General features: G+C 38.0%; 1 non-coding gene across 1 annotated transcript; it reads right to left on the bottom strand.

The window, feature by feature from the left end:
- Nucleotides 1-6112: 6112 nt before the first annotated feature.
- On the bottom strand, nt 6113-6276 carry LOC119004172 (U1 spliceosomal RNA). Its single transcript, XR_005070141.1, has one exon. It is a non-coding gene; the product is annotated as a U1 spliceosomal RNA (small nuclear RNA).
- Nucleotides 6277-10370: the final 4094 nt, after the last annotated feature.

Below are 10370 nucleotides of genomic sequence, written 5' to 3' on the forward strand. Positions count from 1 at the left end.
AGAGGAAATACAGATGGCTAAAAGACATATAGAAAGATGCTCAACATCACTAATCAAGAGAGAAATGCACATTAAAACCACAATGAGCTATCACCTAGCACTTGTCAAAGTGGCTATTATCAATAAATCAACAAACAAGTGCTAGCAGGGATGTGGTGAAAAGGGAACCCTCATGCACTGCTGTTGGGAATGCAGACTGGTGCAGCCCCTGTGGAAAGCAGTATGGAGCTACCTCAAAAGATTAAAAATGGAACTGCCTTATGACCCAGTGATTCCATTTCTGAAAATATATCTGTAGAAACTCAAAACACTAATTCAGAAGAAAACACTAATTCAGAAGAAAACACTAATTCACAGAGCCTCTGTGCTTACTGCAGCATCATTTACAATAGCCAAGACTTGGAAGCAGCCCAAATGTCCATCAGTAAATGAGCGGATTAAAAAGCTGTGGTACATTTACACAATGGAATACTACTCTGATGCAGACTCCGGCCTTCTGGAGTCTGTGTATTGTGGATGCGGTATACAAATTCATGCAGACTACTGAGTCCTGTGGAGAAAAAGGGACGGCACGGCCACTCTCTCAAGGGGAGAGTGCCCCAACGCTTGCCTGGACAGGCTTTTATTGCTTTCTAGTCGCATTACATCAAAGAAGGTTCTCATTATTTCTACATTTAGTTAAGTGATTACTTACAGAAAACAAAAAAAGAAAAAAAGGTGCAAATACAAGGGAATGATAAAATGATTGATTTGGCTACATTTCATCCTTCGGACATCTTAGCACAGATTTTGGGGACTTGCTTCAGAGATATACATTAAACATGTGTGGTCTTAACACAGGGTGAGGGAGTTTTAACAAAAGCAAGTCTCATAGCAGCCTAGGTACAATGCAGGCCTGATTTCCCATGGGAAAGCCTATCTGCACACTTGGCTTCTGTGTGCCACTCATATTAATTGGTTTTCCAGATCAGTACGGTGCTACATTTGCCACTGACCACTGCCATGCTGATTGGTTCCCTGTACTACTCAAACATAATTTAAAAAAAAAGAAAAGGAAATCTTATCCTTTGGGACAGCATGGATGGAACTGAAGAATATTATGCTAAGTGAAATAAGCCAGTTAGAGAAAGACAAACACCATATGATTTCACTTATGTGTGAAATCTTATAAACAAAATAAACTAATGAATAAAATAGAAACAGACTCATAGAAAGAATAGACTGACGACTGTCAGAGAGGGGTAGGGTGGCTGGGTGAAAAAAGTGAAGGGATTATGAAAAAAAAAACACCCAAACACTCATACACAGACAACAATGTGTTGATTATCAGAAAGTGAGATAGAAGGAGGTAAGAAGGACTAAAAGGCAGATAAATGATGAGGGAAAGAAACTTGACTTAGGATAGTGAACATGCAAAACTTTAAACACAGAATTGTAACCCTGAAAGCTGTATTCAGTTTTTTAATATATTTTATTGATTATACTACCATAGTTGTCCTATTTGTTTTCTCCTCTTTATCACCCTCCACCTTGTAGCTACCTCTCCCACCAGGCTTCCCCCACCTTAGTTCATGTTCATGGGTTGTATATATAAGTTTTTTTGATTCTCCATTTCTCATACTATTCTTAACATTCCTCTATGTGAACTTTAATTTATGCTTCTTATTCCCTGTACCCTTTACTCCAATCTCAGCTCTCCCCCCTCCCCACTGATAACCCTCCATGTGATCTTCATTTCTGTGATTCTGTTCCTCTTCTAGTTGTTTGATTAGTTTGTGTTTGTGTTGTTCTTTAGGTTCAGTTGTTGATAGTTGTGAATTTATTGTCATCTTAATGTTCATATTTTTATCTTCTTTTTCTTCAATAAGTCCCTTTAACACTTCATATAATAAGAGCTTGGTGATGATCAACTCCTTGGACTTGACCTTATCTGAGAAACACTTTATCTGCTCTTCCATTCTAAATGAAAGCTTTGCTAGATAGAGAAATCTTGGATGTACATCCTTGCCCTTCATGACTCTGAATACTTCTTTCCAGCCCTTTCTTGCCTGCAAAGTTTCTTTTGAGAAATCAGCTGAGTCTTATGGAAACTCCTTTGTAGGTAACTGTCTCCTTTTCTCTTGCTGCTTTTAAGATTGTCTCCTCATCTTTAATCTGGGCCAGCATAATTATGATGTGCCTTGGTGTGTTCCTCCTTGGGTCCAACTTCTTTGGAACTCTCTGAGCTTCCTGGATGTGCATGTCTGTTTCCTTTGCCAGATTGGGGAAGTTCTCCATTATTTTTTCAAATAAGTTTTCAGTTTCTTGCTCTTTTTTTCTTCTTCTGGCACACCTATGATTTGGATGTTGGAACATTTAATGTTGTCTCAGAGGTTCCTAAGCCTCTCCTTGTTTTTTTTTTTTTTTTGAATTCTTATTTCTTCATTCTGTACTGGTTGAATGTTTATTCCTTCCTTCTGCTCCAAATTATTGATTTTAGTCCTACTTTCATTTTCTTCACTGTTAGTTCCTTGTATATTTTCCTGTTTTTCACTTTGCACAGCCCTCACTTTTTCCTCTACTTTGGGGCCATACTCATCCTTTTTTGTGAGCATCCTGATTAGCAGTGTTTTAAACTCTGCGTCTCATATGTTGACTGTCTCTCCATCACTTAGTTCTTATTTTGGATTTTGATCTGTTCTTTCATTCAGGCCATATTTTTTTTGTCTCAGTACACCTGTTACATAGTAAGGGACAGAGCCTTAGGTATTCACCAGGGTGGGGCAATCCACAATGTTGTGTTGTGGCACTGTATGTGTGGGAGGAGTCAGAGAGGGAACAGTGCTGCTGGCAAAGCTCTCAGCCAGTTTTCAGTCACTTTGCGCATTACCTATAAACATATTGGACCCTTCTGGTGTTGATTCCCAGGTGGGTAGGTTTGTGTACATACTAGGACCCTAAGGATCTCTCTAAAAAACTCTCCTGTGAGGCTGGGAGTTTCTTGCACTGCCTCAACCCCCATAGGTTGTTTCAGCCAGAGGTTTTGAGGCTTTATTTCCCCATGCTGGAACCCTGAGTTGTACAGTCTGTCTCACTCCCCAGTTGTTCCTCCTGGTTTATCTGCACACAAATGTGAAACTACCCTCCACCAGCCAAGGCCTCACCCTGCCCTGGTTCTCCAGCTGCTGCCTTGCCAAAAGTCCTCTCCTCCCCAGCTGCTGGTCTTTGTCCCTTTTACCAGTCTAGATGAATGTTTCTTCTTTAAATTCTTGGTTGTCAGACTTCCATACAGTCTGATTTCCTGACAGTTTTGTTTTTTTAAAAAATGTTTGTTGTCCTTCTCTTGGAGAAGTCAGAGTATATCTACCTACACCTCCATCCTGGCCAGAAGTCTCAAACCTGTATAATTTTATTAACCAATGACACCCCAGTAAATTCAATTAAAAATAAAGTTGACATAGAAAAATATGTTGTAAATATATACAATGGAATATCACACAGCAATTAAAAAAGAGTGAAATCACCCTGGCTGGTGTAGCTCAGTGGATTGAGCACGGGCCTGCGAACCAGAGGATCATGGTTCAATTCCCAGTCAGGGCACATGCCTGGGTTGCAGGTCACTTCCCAGCAGGGGACACACGAGGGGCAACCATGCATTGATATTTCTCTCCCTCTCTCCTTCCCTTCCCCTCTAAAGATAAATAAATAAAATCTTTACAAAAAAAGAGTGAAATCTTGACATTTTTGACAAAATAGATGAACTAGAAGGTATTATGCTAAGTGCAATAAATCAGATAAAGACAAATGCCATGTGATTTTATTTATTTGTGGAATCTAAAAAACAAAATAAATGCCCTTGCTGAGTATCTAAGTGGTTAGTGCATCATCCCAATACACCAAGATTGCAGGTTCATACCATGGTCAGGGCACATAGAAGAATCAACCAATAATGAAAAATTGGCTTCCAGTCAAGATGGAGGCATAGGTAGACATGCTTCACTTCCTTGCACATCCAAAAGAATGATAACAACCAAAAATAAAAGCAACCAGAACTGCCAGAAAATTGAACTGTGTGGAAGTCCAATGACCAAGGAGTTAGAGGAGAAACCATCATCCAGACTGGTAGGAGGGGTGAAGATGGGCAGTCAAGGCAGAGAGGACAGGCAGGAAGGTGGAAGCAGGCAGACCAGGTGGCCTCACATTATAATTGGGATAAACCAGGAGATACAACTGGGTAGTGAGCAAGACTATACAATTCAGGTTTCCAGCATGAGGAAATAAAGCCTCAAAACCTCTGGCTGAAATAACAGGTGGGGGCTGAGGCAGTGGGAGAAACTCCCAGCCTCACAGGAGACTTTGTTAGAGAGACCCACAGGATCCTGGAATGTACATAAGCACACCCACCTGGGAATCAGCACCAGAGGGAGCAAATTTGCTTGTGGGTAGTGGGGGAAGTGACTGAAAGCTAGCCAAGAGTGGAGCAAACAGCATTGTTCCCTCTCTCACCTTTCCCTGACATCCAGTGTCACAATACAGTGAGGTGGGTTGCCCCGCCCTGGCAAATACATAAGGCCCGTGGACATGAACTAAGAGGGCAAATGCTGGTGGGATGGGAGTGCAGGGCAGGGGGATAAAGGGAAAAAAATAGGACAACTGTAATAGCTTAATTAATAAAATATACTTAAAAAAGAATCACCAATGGATTCATAAATAAGTGGAACAATAAATCAATCTCTCTCCTCCCTTTTCTCTCTCTCTCTAAAATAAAAATTAAAAGATTTAAAATCAAAATATACAGAACAGAAACAAACTCATAGATATAGGGAACATGTTGATGGTTGCCACATGGAAGGTAGGTTGGGGGAATGCATGAAAAGGGGGGAGAGATTAAAATGTTAAATTGCCAGTTATAAAAATAGTCACAGGAATGTTAAATCCAGCATAGGAAATAGAGTCAATAATATTGTAAGAACTATGTATGGTGTCAGATGGGTTCTAGACTTATTGGAGTGACCACTTTGTAAGTTATATAAATATCTAATCACTATTTTGTGCACTGAAACTAAAATAATATTGTATATCAACTATAATTAAAAAGTGAATAAACTTTTAAAAAAGATATCTCCATCCTGGACTCCATCCAGGACAATGCCCAAGTTACACTGTTTACAATTTTGGGGGGGGGGGTAGAAATTAACACATAAAAAGGTAATTTGTAGGAAATGTGGTGTTAAAAAAGAATACATTTACTTATATAAGAACAGTGTGACATTATTATAATTTATTTATTTGTTTCTTTCTGAGATTATTTTTAGATTCTTGGCTAAATGGGAGGGCTCCTTCTCCACAGAACTTCCTGAATTACTGCTAGAATCTTCAAAAATGTGTCTCTTTGTTGCCAGTTCTCCCCACTCCATCCAGTATACACACTGCCACTAGGCAAATATTGGTAAAGACATTCTTACTACTCTACTACTGCTCAAAAGCTCCCAGCTCCCTCTTGGGCCAGCACAGCCAACTCAGGCTTGTTGGTCAGAGCTACTCGTCTCATGGCATCCATCTCTCTGACCAGCCTTTCCCACCACTGCTCCCTAAACACAGACCCCAGGGCTCTCCCACACACTTAGCATCCCTTGCATGCTAAAGATCCCACATCATGTCACTGCTCAGTTCCGTAAAATTAATATCAAAATAACCTCTTTCTGTTTTTAATTATTTTTCAATTACAGTTGGTATACAATATTATATTAGGTTCAGGTGCACAACTTCTTAGTGATTAGACATTTACATACCTCACAAAGTGATCACCCCAATAAGTCTGTACACATTTGACACCATATGTAGTTATTACAGTATTATGACTATATTCTCTATGCTGTAGTTTACATCCCCATGACTATTTATATGGCTGGCAGTTTGTACTTCTTTATTGCTTCGCCTTATTCACCCATCATCCCCAACACTTCTTCTGGTGACTATCAATTTCCTCTCTGTATTTATTAGTTTGTTTCTGTTTTATTTTTTTTTTCTAAATGATCTCTTTCATGAAAAGCTTTCTCCCTCCTTCAAAATCTCACAGCTTAGTGCCATCCCACAGAAACAAATGCAGGTCACATATATAATTCTTTATTTCCAGGGAAGAGTGCAAACACAGTCCCCCGCTACCAGAAATCATGCAGCCAAGTTTCCCACATTTGGGGAAATTGCAGGGGTCAGCACATCAAGAGTGCAATGGATAAGCCTTGCCCTGGGAAAACCACCCTCGTAATCATGGTACCGACCCTGCCAGGTAAGTATCACATATATAATTTTATTTTTTCCAGTCATACTAAAAAGGAAAAAACAGATGAAATTAATTTTGATAACATTGATTTAAATAATAACATTTAATTTAAACTAACATATCCAAAATGTTGTTCTTTTAACATGTAACAATCATTTAAAAATTATCACTGAGTTATTTTACTTTTTTTTTGGTAACGAATCTTCTAAATTCAGGGTACATGTTACCCTTATAGCACATTTCTTAGGTTCTTAAATTTTCATAGGAAACACTTGATCTGAATTTAGGTCTCATAAAGTTTAAAATTGGAAAATTAAATTCATATGCCCAAGTTTGTTCTAAACATACTAAAAAGCCTGCCAGTAAATGAAGATCGGATCAGCGATTTGGAGGACAAAGTAGAAAGAAACTCCCAGAAAGAGCAAGAAAAGGAAAAGAGTCTCAGAAAGAATGAAGAGGGATTAAGAAAAATGCAAGACAATATGAAACATAATATCTGAATAATAGAAATACCAGAAGGAGGAGAAGAAGAACAAGGGATAGAAAACCTATTTGAAAGAGTAATGATGGAAAATTTCGCTAATTTGATGAGAGAAAAAGTCACACAAATCCAGGAATCACAGAGAGCCCAATCAAGAGGAACCCAAAGAGGCCCACTTCAAGACATATCATCATCATTAAAATGGCAAAATTCCAAGACAAAGAGAGAATCTTAAAGGCAGCAAGGGAGAAAAGGGAAGTAACATGCAAGGGAGCCCCAATAAAGGTTAGCTACTGACTTCTCAATGGAAACACTCCAAGCAAGAAGAGAATGGCAAGAAATATTCCAAGTAATGAGAAACAGAGGCCTACAACTGAAGCTACTTTACCCAGCAAGGCTCTCAATCAAGATAGAAGGCTAAATAAAGAGCTTCCAAGACAAAAGAAGTCTAAAAGAATATGCCTCCACCAAGCCAGCTCTACAAGAAATACTAAAAGGACTGCTTTAAGGAAAGGAAGGAAAAGAGAGAGACAGAGAGGAACTCAGGTACGAAAATGGCAATGAATAAGTACCTTTCAATAATAACCTTAAACGTTAATGGATTAAATGCTCCAATCAAAAGACATAGAATAGCTGAATGGATAAGAAAGCACAACCCACACCTATGCTGCCTACAAGAGATCCACCTCAGAACAAAAGGTTATCACAGACTAAAAGTGAAAGGCTAGAAACAAATTTTCCAAGCAAATGGACAAGAAAAAAAAAAAAAGCTGGGGTAGCAATTCTCATATCTGACAAAATAGACTTCAAAAAAAAAAGGCAAACAAAATATCAACAAAGATATTGTGGCATTAAACAACACCCTAGATGAAATGAACTTGACTGATGTATATAGAGCCCTTCATTCCAAAGAAGCTAAATACACATTCTTTTCAAATGCACATGGAATATTTTCAGATGAGATTGGGTGCGTTCAGGGTGGTATGACCATAGACTGGAATATTTTCAAAGATAGACCACATGATAGGACACAAAACGAGTCTCAACAAATTCAAGAAAATTGAAATCATACCAAGCATTTTCTCTGACCACAAGGGACTGAAATTAGAAACCAACCCAAAAGGAAAAAACCCAAAACACCCAAAATCATGGAGACTGAATGGTATGCTATTAAACAATGAATGGGTCAAGAATGACATTAGAGAAGAAATCAGAAAGTTTCTGGAAACAAATGAAAATGAACTCACAACAACCCAAAACTTATGGGACACGGTGAAGGCAGTCCTGAGAGGGAAGTTCATAGCAATACAGGCCTATCTAAAAAAGATAGAAACATTTCAAACAAAGAACCTAACCATAAGCCTACAAGAACAACAACAAAGAGGAACAACAACAAAGACAGCCCAGAGCAAGAAGAAGGAAGGAAATAACCACGATCAGAGCAGAATTAAATGACATAGAAACTAAAAGCACAATTCTAAGGATCAATAAATCCAGGAGTTGGTTTTTTGAAAAGATAAACAAAATGGGCAAGCCTTTAAGTAGACTCATTAAGAAAAAAAGAGAGGACCCAAATGAATACAATCAGAAATGAAAGAGGAGAGATTACAACTGATACCACAGAAATAGAAGGGATTGTAAGGAATTACTATGTGGAACTGTATGCCAAGAAATTTGAAAACCTAGGTGAAATGGACAAATTTCTAGAAAAATATAATCTTCCAAAACTCAATGAAAAAGAAGCAGAAAACCTGAACAGGTCAATAACAGCAGATGAATTTGAAGCAGTAATAAAAAAAAACTCCCATCATACAAAAGCCCCAGACCAGATGGTTTCACAGGAGAATTCTACAAAGCTTTTAAGGAAGAGCTAACCCCTATTCTTCACAGACTGTTCCAAAAAATCCAAAAAGAGGGAAAACTCCCCAACTCTTTTTATGAAGCCAGCATCATCCTAATTCCAAAACCAGATAGAGACACAACAAAGAAAGAAAACTTCAGGCCAATATCGCTGATGAACATAGACGCTAAAATCCTTAACAAAATATTGGCAAACTGCTTCCAACAGTACATCAAAAAGATCATACACCACAACTAAGTGGGATTCATCCCAGGGATGCAAGGATGGTTCAATATTCGTAAATCAGTAAATGTAATACATCACATAAACAAAAGCAAAGACAAAAACCATATGGTCATATCAATAGATGTGGAAAAAACTTTTGATAAGGTACAACACCCATTTATCATAAAGGCACTCAGCAAAGTGGGACTAGAGGGAGCATTCTTCAATATAATAAAGGCCATATATGAAAGACCTACAGCCAACATCATACTCAATGGGCAAAAACTAAAATCTTTTCCACTAAGATCAGGAACAAGACAAGGTTGTCCACTTTCACCACTTCTATTTAATATAGTATTGGAAGTTTTAGCCTCAGCGATCAGACAAGAAAAGGAAATAAAAGGCATCCAAATCAGAAAGGAGGAAACAAAACTGGCATTGTTCTAAGATGACATGATAGTGTACATGGAAAATCCTATAGCCTCTACCAAAAAACTGCTCGAACTAATAAATGAATTTGGCAAAACAGTGGGTTACAAAGTCAATATCCAGAAATGAAAGGCATTTTTGTATACTAACAATGAATCAGCAGAAGCAGAAATCAAGACAAAAATCCCATTCGATATAGCAAAAATAAAAATAAAATATCTGGGAATAAATCTAACTAAGGAGGTAGAAAACCTGTATGCAGAAAACTACACAATGTTGAAGAAAGAAATCAAGGAAGACACAAACAAATGTAAACGTATACCATGTTCATGGATTGGAAGAATTAACATCATCAAAATGTCCATACTACCCAAAGCAATTTACAGATTCAATGCAATACCTATTAAAGTACCAATGGCATATTTCACAGACATAGAACAAACACTTCAAAAATTTGTATGGAACCATAAAAGACCCCGAATAACAGCTGCAATTTTGAGAAAGAAGAACAAAGTAGGAGGGATCACAATACCTGATATCAAACTGTATTACAGGGCCACTGTAATCAAAACAGCCTGGTCTTGGCATAAAAACAGGCACCTAGACGAATGGAACAGAACAAAGAGCCCAGAAATAAAGTCAAGTCTCTATGGGCAACTAATATTCGTCAAGGGGGCAGCAACATAAAATGGAGTAAAAATAGCCTCTTCAACAAATGGTGTTGGGAGAACTAGATAGCTACATGTAAAAAAATGAAACTTGAGCACCAACTTACACCATACACCAAAATAAATTCAAGGTGGATAAAAGACTTAAATATAAGCCATGACACCATTAAAGTCATAGAGGAGGACATTGGCAGGAAAATATCAGATATTTCACGCAGCAACATTTTTACTGATCTGTCCCCTAGAGCAAGGAATATAAAGGAAAGAATAAACAAATGGGATCTCATCAAAATTAAAAGCTTCTGCATGGCTAAGGAAAACAGTATCAAGATACAAAGAGAAGCAACTGTTTGGGAAAACATATTTGCCAATGATACCTCAGACAAAGGTTTAATCTCCAAAATATACAAAGAACTCACATGACTTCACTCTAAGAAAACAACTAACCCAATTAAAAAATGGGCA

The sequence above is a fragment of the Sturnira hondurensis genome, unplaced genomic scaffold (assembly GCF_014824575.4).
Source record: "Sturnira hondurensis isolate 20B ecotype Veracruz unplaced genomic scaffold, ASM1482457v3 Scaffold0019117, whole genome shotgun sequence".
In the NCBI taxonomy this organism is placed as follows: Eukaryota; Metazoa; Chordata; class Mammalia; order Chiroptera; family Phyllostomidae; genus Sturnira; species Sturnira hondurensis.